We start from the raw sequence: 24,858 nt of genomic DNA on the forward strand, positions 1-24,858 counted from the left end.
TAACAAAACACATAAACATGTATTTCATTGAAGAGGATAATTAAATGGTATATAAGTGTAAGAAAAAATATCCAGCACTATTTGTTGTTAGAGAATTTCACATTAAAACCATAAAGGGATACCTAAGAGATTGCCTATGTTATATATATATATGTATATATATATATGTATGTACACACACACACACATACACACACACATATGTGCATATATATATTTTTATTTGCAAAATAAAAAGTGTTAAAAAACATAAAATAAATCTGTTTCTGTGTACCATATGATAAATGAGAGAATTAACAATTGCAACAAAAGCATTCCAACAATCTTCCCTCTGAGCCTAAAAGCAGGACTCTTCAACCTATTTTTCAAAATATTACATCATCAAACCTATCAATTACCCAATTTTCCACCAACTTTCATGTGATTTGTTATTTTTCTCCACAATATCAATAATTAATTTAAATATAAATGATCTAGAAATTGTAATTAAAAGATATAAATGTTCAACATGTGTAAAAAGCAAAGAATAACTATCTGCTCTATACATGTGTCACACTTTAAATATCAATACACCAACAGGTTAAAAGCAAAAGAAAGGGAATAAGCATGAGAAATCTGAAGTAGAGCTATTAATATAAAGTAAAATGCAAGAAATGTATTTTCAGAGATAAAGGGGAACATGTCATAACCATAATAGGGTAACTTGTTCAAGAAAGTATAACAATTCTAAATGTGTATGTACCTAATAATAAAATTCAAAAATACATGAAGTAAAAAATTAATAAACTGGAAAGACAAATCCACAATAATATTTGGAGATTTTAAGCCCACTCATGTTGCTGGAAGGAGTAATGATATAGAAGGCTTACTAACATCAACCACCTGGACCTATTTGATATTTATAGAGAACCATACACAGAAATGACAAGTACAAAATTTATAAAGATAGACTAAATTCTGTCATAAAATAAACTTGGAGAAATTTCAAAACTTTGAAATCATGCAGACTGTGTTTCCTGCATGACTTATTACATTGGAAATCAATCACCTTAAGATATATAGAACCCCATCCCCACGTCTCAACTACTTCAAAATTAAATAAGTAAACTTATTAATATCTCACAGATCAAAGAAGAAAATACAATAAAAATAAATAAAAGGTGCTTTGAACTAAGCACTAAGTGATAATAAAAGCTTAAAACATCAGAATCTCTGGGACAAAATGGGACTCAGATGCACACTTATAACAAAGCATTTGTTATAGAATTTGTATCAGAAAAACATCATATTAATAATCAAATTATTTTTAAATTAGGTAGTAGGAAGGAAAAAATAAGTAAAGGATGGAGACGTTGGCAAGTCACCGGAGAAGTCCGCTTTATTACAAGATGAGGCTTACATATATACTCTTGGGGTTTCCGGGTTAAGGGAGAAAGTGACGTGTGGGTTTCTGATTGGTCCAGCTTGCCGCCGGCGGGAAAATAGGTGGTGGGAAGCCGAGACTTATGGGAAGAAGAAGCCGCTCAGGGGCCATCTTTGGTGTGGATCGGACTGCATATGGAACTTTACATTCCCCCCTCTTTGGTTTATGGGAATTCGGGACGTTGATTTTCAATCTGGCTGCTTCCTGCTGATCAGGGGCATCGTCAAGGGGCCCGGGGCAGGGGGGTTGGTTGTGAGGGGAGAACAAAGCGTTGGCTATTATATTGCATAATAAGCCATGTCAGATCAGAGTACTTCGTCCCCCGTAAAGCCCATAAAACTCCCTTGGAGCCATAAGTCCTCAATTTGGTCTAGGAATTCATTGTAGTCATTAGTCGGGTGGAGGAGCCATGCATCAGTGTCCAAGGTCCGTAGAAAGGATATTAGCCTTGGAAGAAGTTGGGGGAAGTCCATCATAGCAGGACGTCACCAGGCTTTGTTCCCAGTAGGTAGCAGTTGATAGTTCCTGAGGAGAAGCTGGTTAAAGGCTTGGTTAGAAATTTTTTGTACTTGGTCTCTAACGAACCTTATGAGACAGGGGAGGAAGAAAATGATGCAAAGAACTCCAATAAGTGGACCTAATAGAGGGAGGCAACTACATAATTTTTCCCTGTGGTGGTCACTGCTCCCGGGGTTGAGGCCCCTTTGCAAGTTGCACAGGGTTGTCCATATAGGGTTTTAATGAGTTCCAGTTTGTTGACAGGTGGACCAAATCCAGCTAAGGTCAGGGAAAAGAAGGGGAAAAAAGCAGAAAGGTAGGAAGTTATCATTCCTCCTGAATGGGTGAGAGGTGCAAGAGACGGAGTTTCAAAGGATTAGAGGGATCCACGGAACTGGTGTAGATGTTCGGCTTGCCCGTATTTATAGGGTCAGGATCCAGAGGAGTAGGGGGTGAGTCTCCTTGGTCAGCCGGGCAGGGTTTTAACCTGGAAATATGGATCCAAGGAGTGGTCTCGTTATTAGGTAGGATGAGTTTAGCTGCGGTGGGGGTACTAAGGATTACTGGGTATGGTCCCAGCCATTTAGGAGATAAGGGTTCAGGTGTGGTTGGTGGAGTATAATAGGCAAGATCCCCTGGGTTCAAGGAGGGAGGAGGGGAGGTTGCAAGAGGACGGGGAAGTAACCAGTCTTGATGTTTCCAAAGTTCAGCTCTAAGGTGAGAAAGGAGAGGAAGGCTGAGGGTATTTGGGATGTTTAGGGAGGTAGGAATGATTCCGGGGGGTACAGGAGATCTTCCATACATCACCTCAAAAGGGGACAAATTGGTAGGTTTCTTTGGAAGTAAGCGTAGTTTAAAGAGTGCCAGAGGGAGGAGGCGAATCCAGTCTAAGTGGAGTTCTAGGGAAAGTTTGGTGAGAGTCTCCTTTATGGACCGATTTGCTCTTTCAACCTTACCTGAGGCCTGGGGACGATATGGGCAGTGTAGATGCCAGGGTAAGGCTAGAGATTGAGAGAGAGATTGGATTACTTGAGCTGTGAATTTCGGTCCGTTGTCCGATTGAAGGGAGGTAGGCATCCCAAAGCGTGGGATGATGGAGGTAAGGAGGTGATTGGCGACAGTGGAGGCCCTTTTGTTGGTAGTAGGAAATGCCTCAATCCAGCCACTAAAGGTATCTAGGAAAACTAGGAGGTACCGGTGTCGGCGAACAGGAGGCATGTGTGTGTTCCCTTCGGCCAGAATGCATGCTCGGGTTGCCGCGATAAGTTCAGCTTGCTGATTGGTGGTACCCGGAGGGAGAGGTTGGGCTTCTATAGTGGCTGTTAGGGAGACTATGGCATAACCAGCTTTGGGGGCTGTTGGACTTCTATATGAGGATCCATCCGTGAACCAATTGTGATCCGCATGGGGTAAGGGGCCCTCGACAATGGTAGAGGGAGAATGAGTTAAGGATTGTAATGTTTCTAGACAGTTGTGAAGTGGAGGCTCTGGGGTAGGGTGAACAGGAAGAAGAGTGGCTGGGTTGAGAGGAGAACAGGATTGAAAGGATATAGAAGGGTTTTCTAAAAAGGAAGTAATTAGGGCTAAAACTCGTGAGGGGGGTAAAGTATGCAGGGACTTGTCAGCTAGGAGATCCTTTAGATGGTGTGGAGAGCATATAGTTAAGGGGGCTCCAAAAGTAAGTTTAAAAGTTTCCTGCTGTAGTTTTTGGGCAGCTGCAAGGACCCTGAGACAAGGGGACCATCCCCTTACTGTGGGGTCAAGTTGTTTTGATAAATAGGCTACTGGGGCAAATGTGGGGCCCTGCATTTGTCCCAGTACCCCTAGGGCCTGTCCCTGATTTTCATGAACATAGAGAAGAAAGGACCTTGTTAAATCTGGTAAGTGTAATGCAGGGGCGGATAGGAGTTTGAGACGTAGGTTATTAAAAGGCGTTTTAGGGGAGGAGGGGAGTGGTTCATTTGGGTCTCCTTTAGAGAGATCGTAAAGGGGTTTGGCTAAAAGAGAAAAGTTAGGGATCCAAGCACGGAAATACCCTGCTAAGCCCAAAAAAGAGAGAATTTCAGCCTTGGTTTTAGGTACGGGCCAGGACGAAAGGGCTTATTTCCTGTCAGTTGTAATGGATTTATGTTGTGGTGTGAGTAAGAACCCTAGGTAAGTGACTTGGGAGGCTGAGATTTGAGCTTTAGAAGGTGTCACTTTGTATCCATGTTGGGCCAAAAAGTTAAGCAAGGCAGCCGTGTCCCGTTGAGAGATATCCCAAGAAGGGCTACAGAGAAGGAGATCATCAACATACTGCAAAAGTGTGGAAAGAGGACAAGTGGGGTGGAAATTTTTGAGGTCATGGGAGAGGGTCTGTCCAAATAGATGTGGGCTGTCCCTAAAACCCTGAGGAAGAACCGTCCAAGTGAGCTGTTCGGAGTGTCGTGTGTGGGGGTCGGTCCATGTGAAGGCAAAAAGGTCCTGTGAGGAAGGGTCTAGAGGTATGGAAAAGAAGGCATCCTTCAAGTCCAGAACTGAGAAGTGAGTGGAAGAAGCTGGGATGAGAGAGAGTAGAGTGTAGGGATTGGGAACAAGAGGGTGGATGGGTATGACAGCGGCATTTGTGGAGCGGAGGTCCTGTACCAAACGGTAGGAACCATTGGGTTTTTTTATACCCAGAATGGGGGTGTTATAGGGGGACTGAGTGGGACGTAGATATCCTTTGTGAAGAAGGTCAGAAATAATGGGAGAAAGTCCGAGAAGGGTAGAGGTGGTTAAGGGATACTGAGGCTGATGAATAAATTTGGTAGGGTCCCGTAATTGGATGGAGACTGGGGGGCACTGAGCTATGGAGGGATTGTCCGTGTCCCAAACTGAGGAGTTAACAGGGTGGGAGATACGTGGATGTGAGGAGGTAGGATCCTGCAATAGGGCCATAAAAAAGGAAGTAGAGGCATCGAAAAGTGGGAAGGAAATAGACGCCTTGAATTGGGAAAGAATGTCCCGTCCCAACAAGGGGATTGGGCATTGAGGCATGACTAAAAAGGAGTGGATAAAATGTGAAGAGGAATTCTTAAGGCGACACAGAAGTGGGGGAGTTCTGAGTGGATATATGCGTTTTCCTCCTACCCCGACAATAGGAGTGGAACTAGGAGTGGTGGCACCATGGAACTCTGTCAAAAGTGAGAAGGTTGCTCCTGTATCTAATAAAAAGGTGACAGACCGGCCATCCACTACAAGGGTTACCCTAGGCTCGCGAGTGGTGATATTGAGGGTCGGGTGTGGCCCAGGGCTCCGTCAGGCCTCTTCAGCCAATCCCACTATCGGAGGACAAGAGGGGGGCATTCTAGCGATTGGCCCTTCACCCCTTCGGGAGAAGGGGCAATCGGAGCCCCAATGTCCTGTTTGTTTACATTTGGGACAGGGTTTATTGGGGGGCCGTGGCTGAGGACAGGAGCGTGACCAATGACCCTCTTTTCCACATTTAAAGCAAGCTCCAGGAGGGGCCCTTGTAGGGATCGGGAATTTCTGTGAATGGGGAACAGGATGAAGAGTCCCCCTGATCATTTGAGCAACCATTAGTAAATCAGTTTGCCTGGCCTTATGCCTTAGGCATTCTTTTTCATCATCTCGTCCATGGAAAACCTTAAAGGCCAGCGACAGAATCTCACTTTGAGGAGTTGCCGGTCCATGTTCCAATTTTTTTAATTTGGCCTTAATGTCGGGGTAGGACTGAGCTAGGAAACTGGTCATAAAGATATGACAGCCCTCATCTGTGTCCGGGTCCAGTGTGGTATATTGCCTGAGGGCCTGAGTAAGCCTCTGTAGAAACTCAGTGGGGGTTTCATCCTTTTTTTGAATAATTTCCTGGACCTTCTGAAAATTAACTACTTTGCGGGCCGTCTTTTTTAAACCCACAATGAGACACGAGGCAAACCGATCTCGGGCTTGTATGCCTTGATTTGTATTGTAGTCCCATTGTGGATCGATTTCTGGGACCGCTTCAGGCCCTAGAGGGAAAGTAGGGTCTGTGCGATGTGTTTCATTCACATGAGTTTGAGCTGCATCCCAAACTCGTCGCCGTTCCTCGGTCAGGAGGGTGTTGGCGAGGAGCATAAATATATCTTTAAAAGTTAAGCTGTAGGCTTGTAAAATCCATTGGAATTCTTATTGTTGAGTCACTTCCTGGTGGGTTTTTCTTTTTCCTGCAGCTGAAAGGGTTTTAACTAGATTGGTCAGGATAAGTCACTTCCTGGTGGGTTTTTCTTTTTCCTGCAGCTGAAAGGGTTTTAACTAGATTGGTCAGGATAAGTCAGGTTCCTTTATGTAAGTGGTAAGATCGGAGGAATAGTGATACCGCCGTTTACCGGTGCCGAATTCTGCTCCTTCTAATGTTGAAGATTGAACACTAGAGAAGCACGCCAAGGCAAGCATGTTAAGCAGGTTTTATTTAAAGCTAATAATACAGACTTCTCCTGGCAGGGAGAAGGGGGCCATGGCTGATGTTCAAAAGTCCCCAGAAGTGCGGGCACCCTACATCTTTTATAGGTTAAATTCTCTTTTGTTCTCCAGTTCTCTCCCCCCCTTATCTCTCCTTCCTGCCTACGTGACTAGGCCTGGTTTTGCATTAAGTGAAAAGCCATGGGCAGGGGGAGGGACAAGGTGATTCAGGCAGGCAAGGGCCCAGGGGGCATTAATTAGCAGCTTCTTGCTTGCAGTTCTTGATAAAGGCAGGTAAATTTGGTAATCAATGGGCTCCGGAGATCCTTGACATTCCATTCTTCCAGGGGCATCTCCAACTTCCAGAGGCAGATGATTTTATGGCCTCCATTTCCTCGATTTGACCCGATCCCCTATTTCTACACTAACTACCTGTTCCCAATTCTGGCTTCAATAGGAGCCCAGTTTGCGCTCCATCTGAGATAAATCAGCCAGGGAGAAGGGGGCGTGGACACGGACAATACCTTCAGCTCCAGCTACCTCCCTTAATGGGGCCATAAAAGTGGAAGGGGCCGGAGGGGGTCCATGGGAGCGCGTGAGCGGCGGGCTGAAGGAAATAGGCGGAGCGGTGGGTGTAGGAGCTATGGGCGCGGGAGCCAAGGCGGCGGGGGGGGGGGGGAGAGGGGAGGAAGGTGGCTCCGGGAGTATAGGGTTGAGAGGAGGGGCCCTATAAGGGGGAGGCTCATCGGCTGGGTCAAAAGAATCAAGAGAGGAGGATGGGGGAGGGGAGGACAATGGGGAAGCAATCTTACATGCCAGAAGAGCCTGGGAGGGAGAGCAAGTAGTGCAAAGTGAGGGGTTTTGGGATAGTAACCTAAAAGCTTCGACATAAGGGATCTCCTTCCACTTGTTCAGGCACTGGCAATAGTTGAAAAGGTCCCTTAAAAGATTTGGATCTAAAGAGCCTTCAGGGGGCCATTTATTCTGGTTATCTAGAGGGTAATGGGGCCAATCCTGAGTGCAGAATTTTGTCAATAATTTGGGTTTGATGTCAGGCTTAAGGGAAAGAGGTCCTAAATTTTTGAGGAGACACTGGAGGGGCGTGTCTGCCACCGGGGAAGATGGGGAGGTCCCCATGGTTAGAGGGAAGAAGGGTGTAGGGAGTGGAAGACCTCGGGCGAGGAGGGAGCAGTCTGCGAGGTAAAGGGCGTCCCCAATGCCTTGAGAAGGATCCGGAGGTTCCGGAGACGGAACGGAAGGGAAAGCGCGATGGAGATTGTCACCTCGATCGCTATTCCCAAAGGGGTAAGGAACCCGGATGGCCACGAGGTTACCAGTACTGGATTTAGGCAGTTGGAGAGGAAAGGTGACTGGGGTTCCCCGGGGGTAGATTAAGCTCCTCACTCCTCATAAAGTGTCTTCTATTGGCCTCTTTTGTGTTCTGACGGAAGGGCACAGGGGTCCACTGTGACCATGAAGGTCGTGGTGGGAGGTTGTCCCCCCTTAACTCAGCGTCGGGAGGCTACCGGACGGTCACGGCTAGTACTCCCGCGTATAGCTGAGGTAAGGTGTGCTCTTCCAGGAGGAAACTTACGAATTTTCAAAGCCGGTGTTGAGTGTCGAGAGCTAGCGCCGGAGCAAGAGGATGAGGGTGGCCTGCCAACAGAGGAACGGAGTGCCGTTGAAGGCTAACTCCGTCCCGGGTTTCGGCACCAATAAAAGATGGAGACGGTTGGCAAGTCACCGGAGAAGTCCGCTTTATTACAAGATGAGGCTTACATATATACTCTTGGGGCTTCCGGGTTAAGGGAGAAAGTGACGTGTGGGTTTCTGATTGGTCCGGCTTGCCGCCGGCGGGAAAATAGGTGGCGGGAAGCCGAGACTTATGGGAAGAAGAAGCCGCTCAGGGGCCATCTTTGGTGTGGATCGGACTGCATATGGAACCTTACAATAAGAGTCAGTGGAAAAATGTGAAATAGAAAAAAATACAGCTAAAATTTGATAAAAATCTAACAAGTCTAATCAAGAAAAAAGTAAGAAAAAATATCAATGGAAAGAGAGCTATCAAAACAACCCTACAGATGTTAAAAATGTATAAGGTAATATTACAATTATATAATTACAATTATATAGCTTACATAACTTGGTCCCTTTTAGAGGACAGAATCCTGTTTGTTCATGAGTTCCATATGAGTGATACATTTCTTCCTATTCTTTCACCTTCAGTCTGTATAAGTGTTTTCCTATGAAGTGAGTCTCTTGCAGGCAGCATATTGTTGGGTCTTGTTTTTTAATCCAATCTGCAAGTCTTTGTCTTTTGATTGATGAGCTCAGGCCATTAATGCTCACGATTATTATTAAGATATGATTTGTTGGCTTTCAAGACATTGCTGTTGCCTGTGGTCGTTCTGTCAGCCATGGTCAACTCTACCATGTTCTTTGACATTGCCATTGATGGCAAGCTACATTTTCCTTATTTCCCTCCCAAGTCTAGCTGGATCGCAGAGTTAAGTTTATGGATTATGAATAAAAACTAAATGACATAAAAAGAAAGATATGATTTGTGTTCCCAGTCCTTTTGGTTTATTTCTAGTTTTTAATTTGAATTAGTCTCTCCTTTGATTGACTATTCCTTTAGTGTAGTTCCTCCCTTCACTGATTTTTCACTTTTTTTTTCATTTCATCTTCATGAAATAATTTGTTGAATATTCTGAAGAACAGGCTTTTTGGTCATGAATTCTTTTAATTTTTGTTTATCATGGAAGGTTTTTATCTCATCTTCAAATCTGAAACAATTTTGCTGGATATCGGATTCTTGGCTGGAATCCATTTTCTTTCAGAGCTTGGTATATGTTATTTCAGTACCTCCTACCTTTGATGCTCTGGCTTAAAGAAATCAGCTGAGATTCTTATTGATTTCCCCCTATATGTAATCTGATATTTTTCTCTCACAACATTTAAAATTTTTATCCTTATTCTGTATGCAAGGTATTTTCATTATAATGTGCCTTGATGTGTGTCTGTGTAATTTTGCATATATGTGGTCCTGTAAGCCTCCTGTATTTGATTTTCCATTTCATTCTTTAGTTTTGGGAAATTTTCTGATATTTTATTGAAAAGATTGTGCATTCCTTTGGTTTGTTCTCTGTGCCTTCTTCTATCCCAATAAGTCTTAAATTTGGTGTTCTCATGTTACTCTATAATCCTTGGAAGTTCTGTTTATGGTTTCCTAACATCTCCATGGTCAACTCTATTTTCAAGACTATATATTTTGTCTTCATTGCCTGAGGTTCTGTCTTCCAAGTGATCTAGTCTGTTGGTGATGCTTTCTATTGAATTTTTAATTTGGTTTATTGTTTCCTTTATTTCAAGGATTTCTGTTTGGTGTTTTTCAGAATATCTGTTTATTGAAGTGATCTTTAGCTACCTGAATTTGCTCTCTTATTTCATCCTTTACTTTGCAGATCAGTTTAACTATGTACATCCTAAACTCCTTCTTTTACATTTCTTCCACTGTAGCATCAATGGATTCAGTTATTGGAGTATATTTGTTTGGTTGGGCCAATTTGTTCCCTTGTTTTTTCATGTAGCTTGTGTGTCTACTCATCAAACAGTCTATTTTGTGGACTTACAGCATCCCTGAAGGTTTCAAGTACCTCACTATTTAGGGGGATACAATAACAACACCCAGTGCAAACAATTTACAGCATTAAACCAAATAGTTCCTACTATGACATCTACAATGTTATTTATCACAATAAACAAATGATATGATTAATCATGCCTATAATAAAAATAGCAAGTATGCAAAAGGGTTTACATTTTCAAATGGTGGACAGGGAGAGAACAGAAGTGATATAGTATGTGATGATTCTGAGGGAGGAAGAGAGAGGACAGAAGTAAGAGATTAAAGGAAGAGTGAAAGAATAGAGATTGGCTGTTAGCAGAAGAAAAGAGAGATCAAGGGAAACAGAAAAATAATATACATAAAGCAAAAATTTAAATTAAAAAATTAAAAATAAAAATAAAAGAATACAAAAGAAAACTAAAATATACTAATCAAATATCCTAATGCACACAAAAATCAATCCATTAAAATAATTAGCTTCAAAAATGCTAGAGATGAGAAGAAAAAAATAGAAACTGTACAAATGTTCGTGTACCATTAAGGTCACAATTAAACAGTGAAAACTAGTTTTTAAAAAAATCTTTTGATGAGAAGTTAAAGAATTCTTTCTGTTGGATTTCAAAAGATTCTCGATTTCTCTCCTCAGCAGTTTTAGGTGGGTCTTCTGGAGTGTGATGCTCCACCCTCTGGATTGCTGGAGCGAGAGAGGTCATCCCATAGGCAGAGCTCCTGGAGGCAGGGTTTAGGCTTAGGCAGGTTCCAGGCTCCTTCACTGAATGCCAATTAGTCTGGAGATTTTCAATCAGCACACATTTAGTGCCCAGTACTTGCTGGTCCACACTGGAGACTTTATCCCAGGGCTTCCCTGGGTTTCACTTATGGTGAGGGAGCCAATTCTTAGTCTCCTAGGTCACCTGCAGACCCCAAATTTCCTGGTCTCAGGTTCAGTCTCAAAAAATTTCTCCCACCCCCACCTTTCCACTTCCCAGTTGCGTCTCTCCCAGTTGGTCCTGCAAGCAATCAGATTGAAGGGGGAGGGATAGAGCCAGGGGGGTTTCTGAGACCAGTTTTCCCTTATATAAACCTCTCTCCATGTTTGCTTTTCTTCTAGTCTCTTAGTACACTCTATGTCGTGCAGTGTGTGTTTACTGGACCTGTATTTCAGGCCAAACTCAGGTTTGCCAGGTGGTTTCTTCAGTTGCCGGCCCCGACGCTGTAGCTGCAGAATGGTTCCTTCATTTGTTCCCCCAGTGCCATCTGGAGAGATAGTGGCTTCTTTCCCAACATTCTGGATGTCATGCATCACGTCCTTCAGGTTTGTTGGGCAATGTCCTTGGTCTCTAAATGCACCATACCCAGACACACCTTGGGCCTCCCAAAAATGTGGGTCCTTTAATTCCCTTACCCATCTACTATGCTCACAGAGGGACCTCTCTGGCTTGAGCTTCTGGCCCAGTTGTGGCAGCTGCTCTGCTCCTGGGGATTTTTTCCCTTATTTTATCATATCCAACCTCCTCTGCCCCTAATCTGTTTTGAATTCCCAGTTTTAGGGTTCCAGTATAGTACTCCCACCTTTTTTTTTTTTGTTCACTCACCCTGTGGAGAAGCTGCCTGTCTGCTTTCTTGGTTTCACTCCACGGAGCAGCCAGGAATGGGACTGCCTCTATTCCACCATATTGGATCTCTCCCACCTTTTTTTTTTTTGAGGGTAATGTAGGGAGATCATATACTTCTGAATATTTGAATTTTTCACAACAGACATGTATTTATGAATTACATAAATTTATTTTCAGAAGGCCTAATAAAGTCCAATTAAACCAAACGTTCTATTTGTTTACATGTTAATTAAGGCTTCTATTATAATGAGCTTCAAAAAGTCTTGTCAAATACTCTCTAATTTTTATCTTTTGCTTGCCCCAATATTTATTTATAGTAAACCTTCTTTCTCACATATCAGTTAATTCCAGTTCAGTGCATTGGTAAGATTTTGATAATGTCTACTGTGTCCCAATTTAGAAACGAGTATGTTTGGTACCAAGGGATGCTTTGTATTGCTGTCTCTTGCATTGATGCTGCCACGGGGGAAGTGCTTTACAATCCTTGACTGTTCAGCAGAAAAATCTGTGGTTTAAAAAATACATAGATTCTCAGGCACCACTCTTAAAAATTCCGAGTCTGTATTTATAAGGGTAGCATATATTCTTTAGAAATACTTCATTCTAAATTTTGATCAGTGATTATATAAATGCATGTTTAAAAAAATGACAGTGAGAGTAATTACAGAATCTTACAGAATGCAAAAACTGAAAAATCTGAAGTTTTTTTTTTCCTTTTTCCTTGAGGGGACACTGAAGTAATTTTTGGATAATGATGTTAAAAAGCACAAAAAAACATTAAAAATAATGTGTAAGCTGGTAGCAAATATTCATTTTCTAACAGTGGTGTTTTGCAGCAATCTTCCTTAGGAATCATACACTGAAAATACAGTGCAAAGACTGAAAACAAATAACAAATATAGTCCTGAAATTTATTTATCAAATATCATCAGTGTAGTCTTTGACCGGCTTTTAAAATAGGGCAGTTTCATTATACTGGCATACTTGGCAAACCAGGTAAGTACAGAAAGCTTTGTCAAGATTTTGAAAATGGGGCAACACTGGTCAGCATTTGGTACATAAATATAATACACCGATTGAAAATCTTCCCATACATCATGAAAACTTGGAGGTAATTTGTATAGTTTGAAATGTCTTCATTTTAGAATATTAAGCACAAAAAGGGCCTTATCATTCAGAACAGAAAAGTGCCATTTTCTGTGTTCAGACTATAATTTACAATATACTTGGCTTTTGATGTTACATTAAAAAAATCATTCTTCAAGTTCCAGAGTATGTGGGGCCATAAAACCTGATTTAAGTCTTATATGACAAAAATCCCAGTAAATGTTTCTTTTAATAAATGGCTTATCAATATTCTCAGATTCAGTCTAATCATCCAAGAAAAAGTAGTTTCCACTCTTCTTTTGTTCTACATCCTTAATTGAATTGAGTTTATTTATTCGTGGTCTATAGTCGTTTGGATCTCTTCTGAATGTAATTTCCAGCTGAGACAAAAATTTGTTCATGCCAGCCAAAAGTGTTTGAGGACTGTTTGCAACTGTGTTCTTAGATGGAATCCCATCAAAAACAATGACCCGATCTGCTAGATAGGTGGCCATGATGAAGTCATGTTCCACAACAAAGGCTGTCTTCTTTGCATGGAGTATGAAACGTTTGACGACACGAGCTGCCATCAGTCTCTGCTCAGAATCCAAGTATGCAGATGGTTCATCAATTAAATAAACATCAGCAGGTTTGCCCAAACAAAGAGCTAAAGCCACTCGCTGCAGTTCACCACCAGATAATGTCTGCACCTCTTGATCAATGATGTTTTCAATCTGCAGAGGCTTCATCACATCAGTCACAAATTGTGGATGAGTGTAAGCATCTCTTATCTTTTCATGTAACAATTGGCGAACACTTCCAGTTGATTTGGGACTTATTTTCTGTGGCTTATAACTGACATTTAGAATTGGTACTTCTCCTCCTTCATCAGGTTTAAGTCTTCCAGCAAGCATTCTGATAAAAGTGGTTTTACCTGTACCATTTTACCCCAGCATCACCATGATTTCTGAATCTGTGAACTCTCCAGCTACAATGGCTAGTTCAAACTCTCCCATCTTTTTCTTCATCCCTGGATATTTATACATGCACATCTTTTTAACTTCTTCATTTGCTGTCTCAGCCACTTTCAAAACAAGCGATGCATCTCAGAATCTCGGGTTTTCTGTTGGCACATAGCCATCCAAAAAAATGTTTATGCCTTCTCTTACACTAAAAGGCATAGTGACAACACCATAAGCACTCGGTACACCATATAAACAGCAGATGAAGTCAGAGAGATAGTCTAATACACTTAGATCATAATCCACCATAATGGTATATCTATCTGGATTTATTAGAGATCGTATAGTAATAGCAGACTTTAAACACTGCTTGACATCTAGGTAACTAGAAGGTTCATCCAACATGAAAATATCAGCTTTCTGTATGCAAACGACAGCACAAGCAAATCTCTGCAACTCTCCTCCTGAAAGATATTCAACATTTCGTTCTTTTAGGTGGGTTAAATCAAGTTGCTGACATACAATTGCCTGTGTTTTTGTTTCATGCTTTCGGCCCAAAATAGACCCACTGTTCCTTTTGCAGCCTTGGGAATCTGGTCCACATACTGAGGTTTGATAATGGCCTTTAGGTCATCTTCCAGAATTTTGGTAAAGTAATTTTGTAATTCAGATCCATAGAAATATGTCAGTATCTCCTGCCAGTCAGGAGGATCATCATATTTTCCAAGGTTTGGCTTTTGCTTTCCTGCTAAAATTTTTAAAGCTGTCGACTTTCCAATGCCATTAGTTCCAACTAATCCAAAAACTTCACCTGGATGAGGGATAGGCAACCTGTGAAGTTTGAAGGCATTGGCACAATATTGATGTGTTGTTTCTTTTCCCAAGTTGCTTGATAAATTGACAATTGATAAGGTGCCAAAGGAGCATTTCTTAATACAAATACCACAACCAATACAAAGAGTTTCAGAAATCCATGCTATTTTGCTCTGGGGAGTAACCTCTGTGCATAATTTTCCCATTTGAACCACAGGACAACTTTTTTTGCACTCCTGTCGACATTTCTTAGGTTTACACTTGTCATGGTTGACAATAGCAATTCTAATTTGTCTGCCATAATAGCAACAAAGTAAGAATATCCAGCTCTTCTGGAGAAAGTGATCCCCTTGCGGTGGGGAGTGCTGAGGCCAAGACAGCGTTTGCCTTCACGTTTCAGTCAGACAGCGTTTTCCTACGGCCACCGGCCAAAATGGCGGTGCCTAGCCACCGCCTGGAGTAAGCCTCAAGGGTGTAGTAGGCGTGTGGGACCTCCCCTTTTTATTTTTAATTTTGAGACAAGGTCTCACTAAGTTGCTTAGACTGATCTCTGATTTGCAATCCTCCTACTTAAACCTCCCCCAGTCATTCGGATTACAAACAAGCATGTGCCACCACAGCTGGCTTTTCATGCGTAAAATCTAAAGATATACACAGATATACAATTATCTGTTTGGTCTATGTCCTCTTAGAGAAAACGTTTCATAAAGATGACACTTTATCTGATTGCTGCTGTGTCACAGTTCCCAGTAGCTTAGCTCCTAATAGATACGCATAACATGTCAAATTTCTACATAACTGTACATGTATATTTATCAAGAAAAGTGTAGCTAAATATTTTAATTATGTATAATTTTAAGTACATATGTATCACAAGACATATAGTGTCATCTTTCCAAATATTTTTAGTCACTTCTCAATGGAATTCTTCTAGGCTAAACACTTATCTATATTCAGCAGTTTGAAAAGCACAGGCAAAGAGATTCATAGAGCTTCATTTTAATTACTTCAGAAAAAATTGATTCAATAGAAAAATATCTATTTCTTGAGTCCTTGTTGTATTGACCTGTTGATAGATTTTGTGGCAAAAACAAGCAAGAAACAGTTGTTAATTTTTGTGCTCTTATTGTGATTGGGGATATGAATCCCATATACTGAACTAACAGAGGATGGTACGGAATGACATAGGTTCGTGTCCATGGAAAGAGTGAGCACTATATTAGTTTATTGGCAACTAGAGAAAGGAGGAAACAGAGAGCTTTTCATAACCAGGTAGGTCTACTATATGACCAGGTGAGCATTTTTTCTGAACAACAAAAGATTAATATCATTAAAGACGAGTGAAAAAAAGATAATGAGTGCCTGATCTGTTTAAATGTTAATGATGTAAAACATAACATTTGCCACTTTTCCACAAAAAGAAAATTAAATGCTCTCTTAGCCTTTCTTTTTTTCATGTTTCAGATGTAATGTTGTATTGTGTTATTTGTCAAGAGTCCTGTCTTACCTGAGATAAGACTTTGCCTCCCACCTTACTCCATGTTATAATGGCTCCAAAATAGGATAGACTTCAGCTCATTTAAAGTTGTTTTCAAAAGATTGATTTTTGTTGCAAAGATTACTATGATCCCAAACTCAACCAAGGTTCAAGATTATATACAAACTAGATATGTTTTTACTCTTGTTAATTTCATTTTGTAATTTCCTTGTAAACTTTATAACTGTTGCCTATTAATCTTTTGCAGAAGTACAGCTTCTAAAAACAAACTACCTGGGTTAATTTGAGATAATAAGCCATCACCTATAGGACAGTTAGAATATAAGGTTAACTTCCAGAATTAATAGAGATTCCAATTAAATAAAGGATAAATGACTGTAAAATCATAGAAGTTAAAGTTAAAACCTGTTGCTCTTACTTTAAGTCTGATGAAACTGGCTTTCTGGGTGTTTAAGACCAAGGCTTAAAGATTAAGGTTAAGGGTCAATAAAAAGATCAAGCAAACCAATATTTGGCTTTTGCCCTCTGAGTCAACTTGAACCTGGGGAATGAGGGAACTTCTCCAGGAGCTTTGCAGCTCTGGACCAAATGACCTTCTAATCAGGGGAGTTACTTGGACCCTGAAAAACAAAAATCCAGTCAGTGCACCTGCTGCAAAGAGAAGGGTCTTTGGAGAAGGGAGACATCCCTGATGCTTCCAAGGGAAGCCACCTCACCAAGGAGACCCTAACCCATCCTAGCAGATGACACTAAAAGAACTAAGAAGCTGCTCACAAGATCCCCAAGAGTGACCCCTGTGGGAACTCAACTGACTCTTAACAACAGATAGGAACAAGATCAATTTGACTGGCTTGATAAATACCTAGCAAAAACAGTTATAAACAAATTACAGACATAACAGAACATTTAAAAAGAAAAGACAATAGTTCTTTTAATATAATTTAAGATGTACATTTTCATAGGTCTCATAGCCCTGATGCCTCCCAAATTCTGAGGCATTTTTTTTTCCTTTGCAAGGCTCATATTTACCCCTGCCTACCAAAAATTAGACTGGCCTCTGTTCCTTGGTTTTCCTTACTCCTCAAACTGACATTTTACCCCACAACAAAAGTCTGCCCATTCCAATAACAGCACACAACAGACATAGGAGAGCCCCCCAAATTATTCCCTTACTCATAGGGCTAAAAATATCCACCAGGATTGGTACAGGAACAGCAAGATTAAAAACCTCAATTCATTACTATAAAATGTTATCAGAACAGGTTATTAAAAATTCCAACGGTTTGCTAATTCAGTACTGACGTTACAAAATTGGACTCCCTGACACCTGTTGTCCTGCAAAACTGGTCAGGAAAGAATGCTGTTTCTACATAAAACAATTAGGAGTGGTAAGAGATAAGGTAAAATGGCTCCAGGGTCACCTGGAATACGGAGTCTTTTCAAATCTGGAATGGTGAATTTCAATATAAGTTTTAAAATGTTACCCATCTTAATATTTCCTTTCATAAGAAATTTTATTTCACAGCATGTGTATGTTTTATTGTCTGGACTTATTCAAGTACAATATAATGCCTCACAAAATATATATTATGTTAAATGTGAGGACTGTGTGTTATAATAATGTGTCAATCGGACAATATGGCAGAGTCCAGGACAAACCGTTATGATTCCCAAATCCCAGTAGCCACCTGGCTCCCTGTAAAGGTGCTAAATGTTTTATCTGGTGTCTATTAGCTGACATTGTTATCTTGATGGGATCATTGCCTCTGGCATTGATACTTCCAAGGGAAGTGGCATTACAACAGCAGTCACATTACATTAGCAGAAACAAACAACTCATTACCTTCAACAATTTCAAAATAATTTTAAAAGACACATGGCAAATTCAAGTACATATTGATCAGGATTTTTTTTTTTTGCAGTGCTGGGGATTGAACCAGGGCCTTGTGCATGCAAGGCAAGCACTCTATCAACTGAGCTGTATCCCCAGTTCCTTGATCAGGAAATTTTGACTGAAATTGAACAACTAAAAGATTCTGTTATATGGCTAGGAGAACAAGTAAAAGATTTATGATGGGCTCACAGGCTTCAATATCATAATAACATTACCCAATTTTGTGTTACTAGAGTTCCATATAATGATACCAGGATTCAATGGCAAAAAGTACATAATCACCTAATGGGGCTTGATCCTTTCCATAATGCTTCTTTGGATATATTAAAATTATGATCTCAAGTTCTGGCCATGGTCAATGCAAAAACACCTACTTTTAATAATGAAGAAGTTTAAGGCAGTTTTGCTGAAGAAGTTTCTTCCCTTAACCCTTTTAAGTACTTTTCTACACATGTAGCTGGGCTACTAGCTATAACTATACTGTTAATTTTCTCTCTCTTCTGGTTGTTCATAGTTTGTCAAGCAGAATGGAAACATTAAAAACATCAGGAATCTATGGTTCCAAAGTTAATCATGCTTGCTATGCTCCTAAGGACCCATAATCTTGAAATAATGGAGAGTATACCCTGGATTTGAGTAGGGCACAATGTCCTTGACAGAGGACAAAAGAGTCCCAACTATATTACCTGCTGAAATTGTTTTCTGAACATTAGTTAATTTTCACTTTTTTTATGCTGACATTGTTTTCTTAACATTAGCAAAGCAATTAATCATCACCTTTCTTATAATAGCCTAGTTTCACCACTCTTATAATAGCTTTTCCTCTGCCTATTCTTAATTTTGTACAGAAACAATTTCTTAATGAGGTAACCTGACAGCTCAAACCATCTCCCGGCACACACTTCTCCTGCATTCATAGCCTGATTTCTGAAACCAAAAAAAAAAAAAAATAAAGATTTCACCTATGATAACCTTTAGACTCCTCTCACATACATCACTCTTCAGACTCAACCACTGGTATTTTTCATATCTTCTTCCAGAAATCTGAAAGGTGGGACCCCCCCTATTTTGCCCCTTCTGAGCAGGAAGCAGCCAAATCTGATATCGTTGCCCCAATTCATTCTTCCTTTTCATTGTCTGGAATAAAGAATATGGAAAATGACAACATCCAGTACAGGGAAATGACAACCCCCGAAATTGTCTGACCTGGAGGAAGAGGGAGGAAGAAGGCAATCATTAATCCTCTCCCAGTAAATCCTTTCTCAGTAACAATGGGCCCTGAGGGAAAAAGTAAACTGTCATCCCTTCCTGTGTTCATCCCCAGCATCTCCACCAAAAGCAAACATTCATCTCTTCCCAAAAACAATGGGTCCTGAAGGGAGGAGGCAGATACTGATATGCTGGGCCCTGGTCTTTTACCCTTTATGTCACCAATGAGTCCTGGAAAGAGAAAGGCAAATAGTGAAGCTGGGTAACAATGGATCCCAAAGAAAGAGGATAAACAGTGAATCCCAACCAAGTTCTGAGCTTTCATTCCTTTCCAGTAACAATAAGTTTCAGACTTTTAAACTTTTTTCTGACTGCCCAAACCAACACATTCTGCTTCAGTCTCCAATTAGTAATTCACTCTCAATGTAACCTATAAAACTCAGAGCTCCTTTGTAACTTGTGTCCATTTTCTACCCAAAATGAGCCCTTCCAGTGAACCTGCTCGCTGTGGAATAAAGGAAAGCTTGCTGATCCTTTTGTGGTCTGCTTTCATTCCAGTTATTTGTGCTTTCATAATGGATCAGAACCAGAGGGAGACACCAGGCCCAGCCCAGCACATGAGATTTCCAAGCCAGGGAGTCCCAGGCCCAGCTGAACCTGGCCCCAGCCTGCAGTCTAGCACCTGTGCTGCAGTTGACCATCTGTCAACACATGTGGGTGCCTCTGCCCACTAGCAGAAATTATACCCCACCTGGAGGACACCATCCCTAGATGGGCAGCACTCTTCTTGGGATATTGCATTATCAAGTTCCTCCCAGGCATCAGGCTTCTGAAGACTAGGAGGTTTGAACAGTACTGTATAGTTTGTAGTTTTTTTATTGGTAGTAGGTAATATTTCAATTATTCCTATTATATCTACTATTATTCCTAATTTTCTTTTCTTTTATTAATACTTTTCTCATCCTGTCTATTTTCCTCTTATCTATCTGTCTTTTTGGAGACTCTTTCTCCCTTTTCACACGCTAACAACCAATTTCTTTTAATTCCACTTTCAGTACTCCTATGACATAGTACTTCTATAGATGCACTTCTTATCTCATTAACATTATATCCTACACCCCTCCTCATCCTCTTTGCCCACCATTAGAAATCATGGTCCTTATGCAAACCTATTGGCTAAGATGTAGATAATAATTGAACTCATAATCTCTATTTATTAAGAAAATATGGTTAATATCTTAAAAGGGACTATTTGAGTTAAGGATGCATATTATTTGTATGGTGTGCTGCTAATATTGATCTCTCATTTCAAGGTGTGGTACTGGAAACCTGCAGAAACACTATAAGTCTGTAGGGAGGAAAGAGCAATACTTCAGATTCGCACTCCTAGAGGGAAAGATACATGAACAACATGAGAAAACAAGGGAAGAAATTGTTCCAAACAAACCTAGATGCTACATCAATAAAATTCAATGATAGCATGACAGAAGAAATGTCAGAAAAGGAGTTCAGAATGTACATAATTAAAATGATCAGAGAAGCAAATGATGAGATAAGAGAGCAAACACAGGCAATGAATGATCAACAGTTAAAAGAGCAAATGCAGGAAGCAAAATCATTTCAATAAAGAGATAGAGATTCTGGAAAAAACAAACAAACAGAAATCCTTGAAATGAAGAAAACAATGAACCAAATTAAAAACTCAATAGAAAGCATAACCAATAGGATAATCACTTGGAAGACCAAACCTCAGACAATGAAGACAAAATATTTAATCTTTTTTATTTATTTTTTATTTTTATTTTTTGTGGTGCGGGGATTGAACTCATGGCCTTGTGCTTGCAAGGCAAGCACTCTACCAACTGAGCTATCTCCCTCACACAAAAATATTTAATCTTGAAAATGAAGTTGACCAAAGAGAGAAGATGGTAAGAAAGCACATACAAGAATTATGGGATATCATGAAAAGAATAAATTTAAGAATTATTGGGATTGAGGAAGGCACAGAGATACAAACCAAAGGAATGAAGAATCTATTCAATGAAATAATATCAGAAAATTTCCCAAATCTGAAGAATGAAATGGAAAATCAAATACAAGAGGCATATAGGACACTAAATGTACAAAATTACAACAGATCCATACCATAAGGCACATTATTATGAAAATACCTAACATACAAAATAAAGACAGAATTTTAAAGGCTGTGAGAGAAAAAAATCAGATTATATTGAGGGAGAAACCAATACAGATATCAGCAGATTTCTCAACTCAGACCCTAAAACCTATAAGGACCTGGAACAACATATTTCAAGCTCTGACAGAAAATGGATGCCAACCAACAATCTTATACCCAACAAACTTACCTTCAGATTTGAAGATGAAATAAAATCCTTCCATGATAAACAAAAGCTAAAAGAATTTACAAATAGATAGTTGGCACTACAGAACATTCTCAGCAAAATATTCCAAGAGAAAAAAGGAAAAACAACCATGTAAGTCAGCATAGGGAGGAACTACCCTAAAGAAATAGCCAAATAAAGGAGAAACCAAGTCAAGTTAAAAACCAAAAATAAGCAAAAATGATGGGGAATACAAATCATATCTCAATAATAACCCTGAAAGTTAATGGTCTGAACTCATCAATCAAAAGACATAGACTGACAGATTGGATTAAAAAGAAAGACCCAATAATATGCTGCCTTTGAGAGACTCATCTCATAGAAAAAGATATCCACAGACTAAAGGTGAAAGAATAGGAAAAAATATACCATGCACACGAACTCAGTAAAAAAGTGGGGGTATCCATCCTCATATCAGATAAAGCAGACTTCAAGTCAAAATTAGTTAGAAGGGATAAAGAAGGACATTACATACTGCTTAAGGGAAGCATAAATAAGCAAGACATGACAATCATAAATATTTACACCCCAAACAATGGCACATCCATGTACATCAAACAAATTCTTCTCAATTCCAGGAACCAAATAGACCACAACATAATAATACTAGGTGACTTTAACACACCTCTCTCATCATTTGACAGATCTTCAAACAATAATTGAACAAAGATACCATAGATCTCAATAACACAATCAATAATTTAGACTTAACGGACATATATAGAGTATTTCATCCATCAATGAGTGAATACACTTTCTTCTGAGAAGTACATGGATCCTTCTCTAAAATAGACCATATGTTATGCCACAAAGCAACATTTAGCAAATACAAAAATATAAAAATACTACCTTGTATTATAATGAAATGAAATTAGAAATCAATGATAAAATAAAAAACAGAAACTACTCCAAAACCTGGAGATTAAATAATATGCTATTGAATGATGCATGGACAAGAGAAGACATCATGGAGGAAATAAAAAAATTCTTAGAGGTAAAGGAGAACAAAGATACAACATATCAAAATCTCTGGGACACTATGAAAGCAGTACTAAGAGGAAAATTTATTGCACGGAGTGCATTCAATAAAAGAAGGAAAAGTCAACATATAAATGACCTAACATTACAGCACAAAGCCCTAGAAAAAGAACAGATCAACACCAAAAGTAGTAGAAATCAGGAAATAATTAAAATCAGAGCTGAAATCAATAAAATTGAAACAAAAGAAACAATCAAAAAATTGACAAAACAAAAAGTTGGTTCTTTGAAAAAATAAACAAAATTGATAAACCCTTAGCCACTAACAAAGAGGAGAGAGAAAACTCAAATTACTAAAATTTGTGATGAAAAAGGAAATATCACGACAGACACTATTAAAATACAAAACATAATTAGAAGCTATACTGGAAATCTATACTTCAACAAAATAGAAAATCTCAAAGACATCAGTTTTTTAGAGATATATCATCTGCCCAAACAGAATCTGGAGGACATACACAATTTATATAGATCAATTTCAGGAATGAAATAGAAGATGTCATCAAAAGCCTACCAACAAAGAAAAGTCTGGGACCAGATGGGTTCTCAGCCGAGTTCTAGAAGACCTTCAAAGAAGAGTTCATTCCAATACTCCTCAAAGAATCCATGAAATAGAGGAGGAGGGAGCCCTTCCAAACTCATTCTATGAAGCTAATATAACCCTGATACCAAAATCAAAAAAGACACATTGAGGAAAGAACATTTCAGACCAATATCCCTAATGAACATAGATACAAAAATTCTTAATAAAATTTTAGCAAATCATGTACAAAAACATATTTAAAAGATAGTGCACTATGATCAAGTGGGGTTCATCACAGGGATGCAAGGTTGGCTGAACATTCAGAAATCAATAAATGTATTCACCACATCAACAGACTTACAGTTAAGAATCAAATGATTATTTCAATAGATGCTGAGAAAGTATTTGATAAAATACAGCACCCCTTCATGCTCAAAACACTAGAAAAAATAGGGATAGTAGGAACATTCCTCAACATTGTAAAGGCTATCTATGCTAAGCCCATGGCCAATATCATTCTAAATGGTGAAAAACTGAAAGCATTCCCCCTAAAAACTAGAACAAGGCAGGGATGCCCTCTTTCACCACTTTAATTCAAAATCGTCCTTGAAACTCTAGCCAGAGAAATTAGACAGACCAAAGAAATTAAAGGGATATGAATAGGAAAAGAACTCAAACTATCCCTATTTGCAGATGATATGATTCTCTATTTAGAGGAACTGAAAAATTCCACCAGAAAACTTCTAGAACTCATAAATGAATTCAATTAAGTAGCAGGATATAAAATCGATGCTCATAAATCTAATGCATTTTTATTCATAAGCGATGAATCCTCTGAAATAGAAATTAGGAAAACTACCCCATTCACAATAGCCTCAAAAAAATAAACTACTTGGGAATCAATCTAACAAAAGAGGTGAAAGACCTCTACAATGAGAACTACAGAACACTAAAGAAAGGAATTAAGGAAAACCTTAGAAAATGGAAGTATCTCCCATGTTCTTGGATAGGCAGAATTAATATTGTCAAAATGGCCATACTACCAAAGGCACTATGCAGATTCAATGCAATTCCAAATAAAATCCCCATGACATTCCTCATAGAAATAGAGAAAGCACAAGAATGGAGGAAGGAGGGACTATATGGAGGGAAAAGAGGGGTGAGAGGGGTGGGAGGGAAGGAAAAAATAACAGAATGAATCAAACATCATTACCCTATGTAAATGTATGATTGCACAAATGGTATGCTGTTACTCTGTGCACAAACAGAAACAACATGTATCCCATTCGTTTACAATAAAAATAGATTTAAAAAATTTATTATGGTCATCCTAGTGGGTGTGAAGTATTATCTAATTGTGCCTTTGAATGGCATTTTACAAAGGACTAATGACATTGAATTTTTAAAATGTGATTGTTGGCCATTTGTATATCTTTTTGGAGAAAAGTTTATTCAGAGCCTTTGCCCATTTTTAATTTGGGTTATTGAGTTGTCAGAATTATTTATATTTTCTAGATACAAGCACCTTATCAGATATATGATTTACAAATATTTTCTCCCATTATAAGGGTTATGTTTTCACTTCATTGCTGGTATTCTTTGAAGCACAAAAGTGTTTTATCAATTTATTTACTTTATGGTGCTGGAAATCAAACCCAGGTCTCATGCCTGTCTGGCAAGTTCTTTGTCTCCTGTCCACACAAATTAGTTTTATTTTGGTGAAGTTCAATTTGTCTATTTTTATTTTTATTGCCTATGCCTGTTTTATGTCCAATAAATTATTGCCAAATACAACAAAAAAAAAAAAAAGAAAAGAAAAGAAATAGAGAAAGCAATTGTGAACTGC

General features: G+C 39.4%; 2 pseudogenes across 2 annotated transcripts in view; both read right to left on the minus strand.

Moving 5' to 3' along the window:
• Positions 1 to 24,858, minus strand: part of LOC306671068 (biogenesis of lysosome-related organelles complex 1 subunit 6-like) — a 343,174-nt pseudogene that overhangs the window by 283,410 nt on the left and 34,906 nt on the right. The gene's annotated exons all lie outside the window — the stretch shown is intronic.
• Positions 12,485 to 17,123, minus strand: LOC306670409 (ATP-binding cassette sub-family E member 1-like; annotated as a pseudogene). Its single transcript has 2 exons — positions 17,120 to 17,123; positions 12,485 to 14,835 (listed from the first exon to the last, which is right to left on the minus strand). The product of its transcript is annotated as an ATP-binding cassette sub-family E member 1-like (transcript).

Source organism: Sciurus vulgaris, assembly GCF_902686455.1.
Source record: "Sciurus vulgaris genome assembly, chromosome: 10".
Lineage (NCBI taxonomy): Eukaryota > Metazoa > Chordata > Mammalia > Rodentia > Sciuridae > Sciurus > Sciurus vulgaris.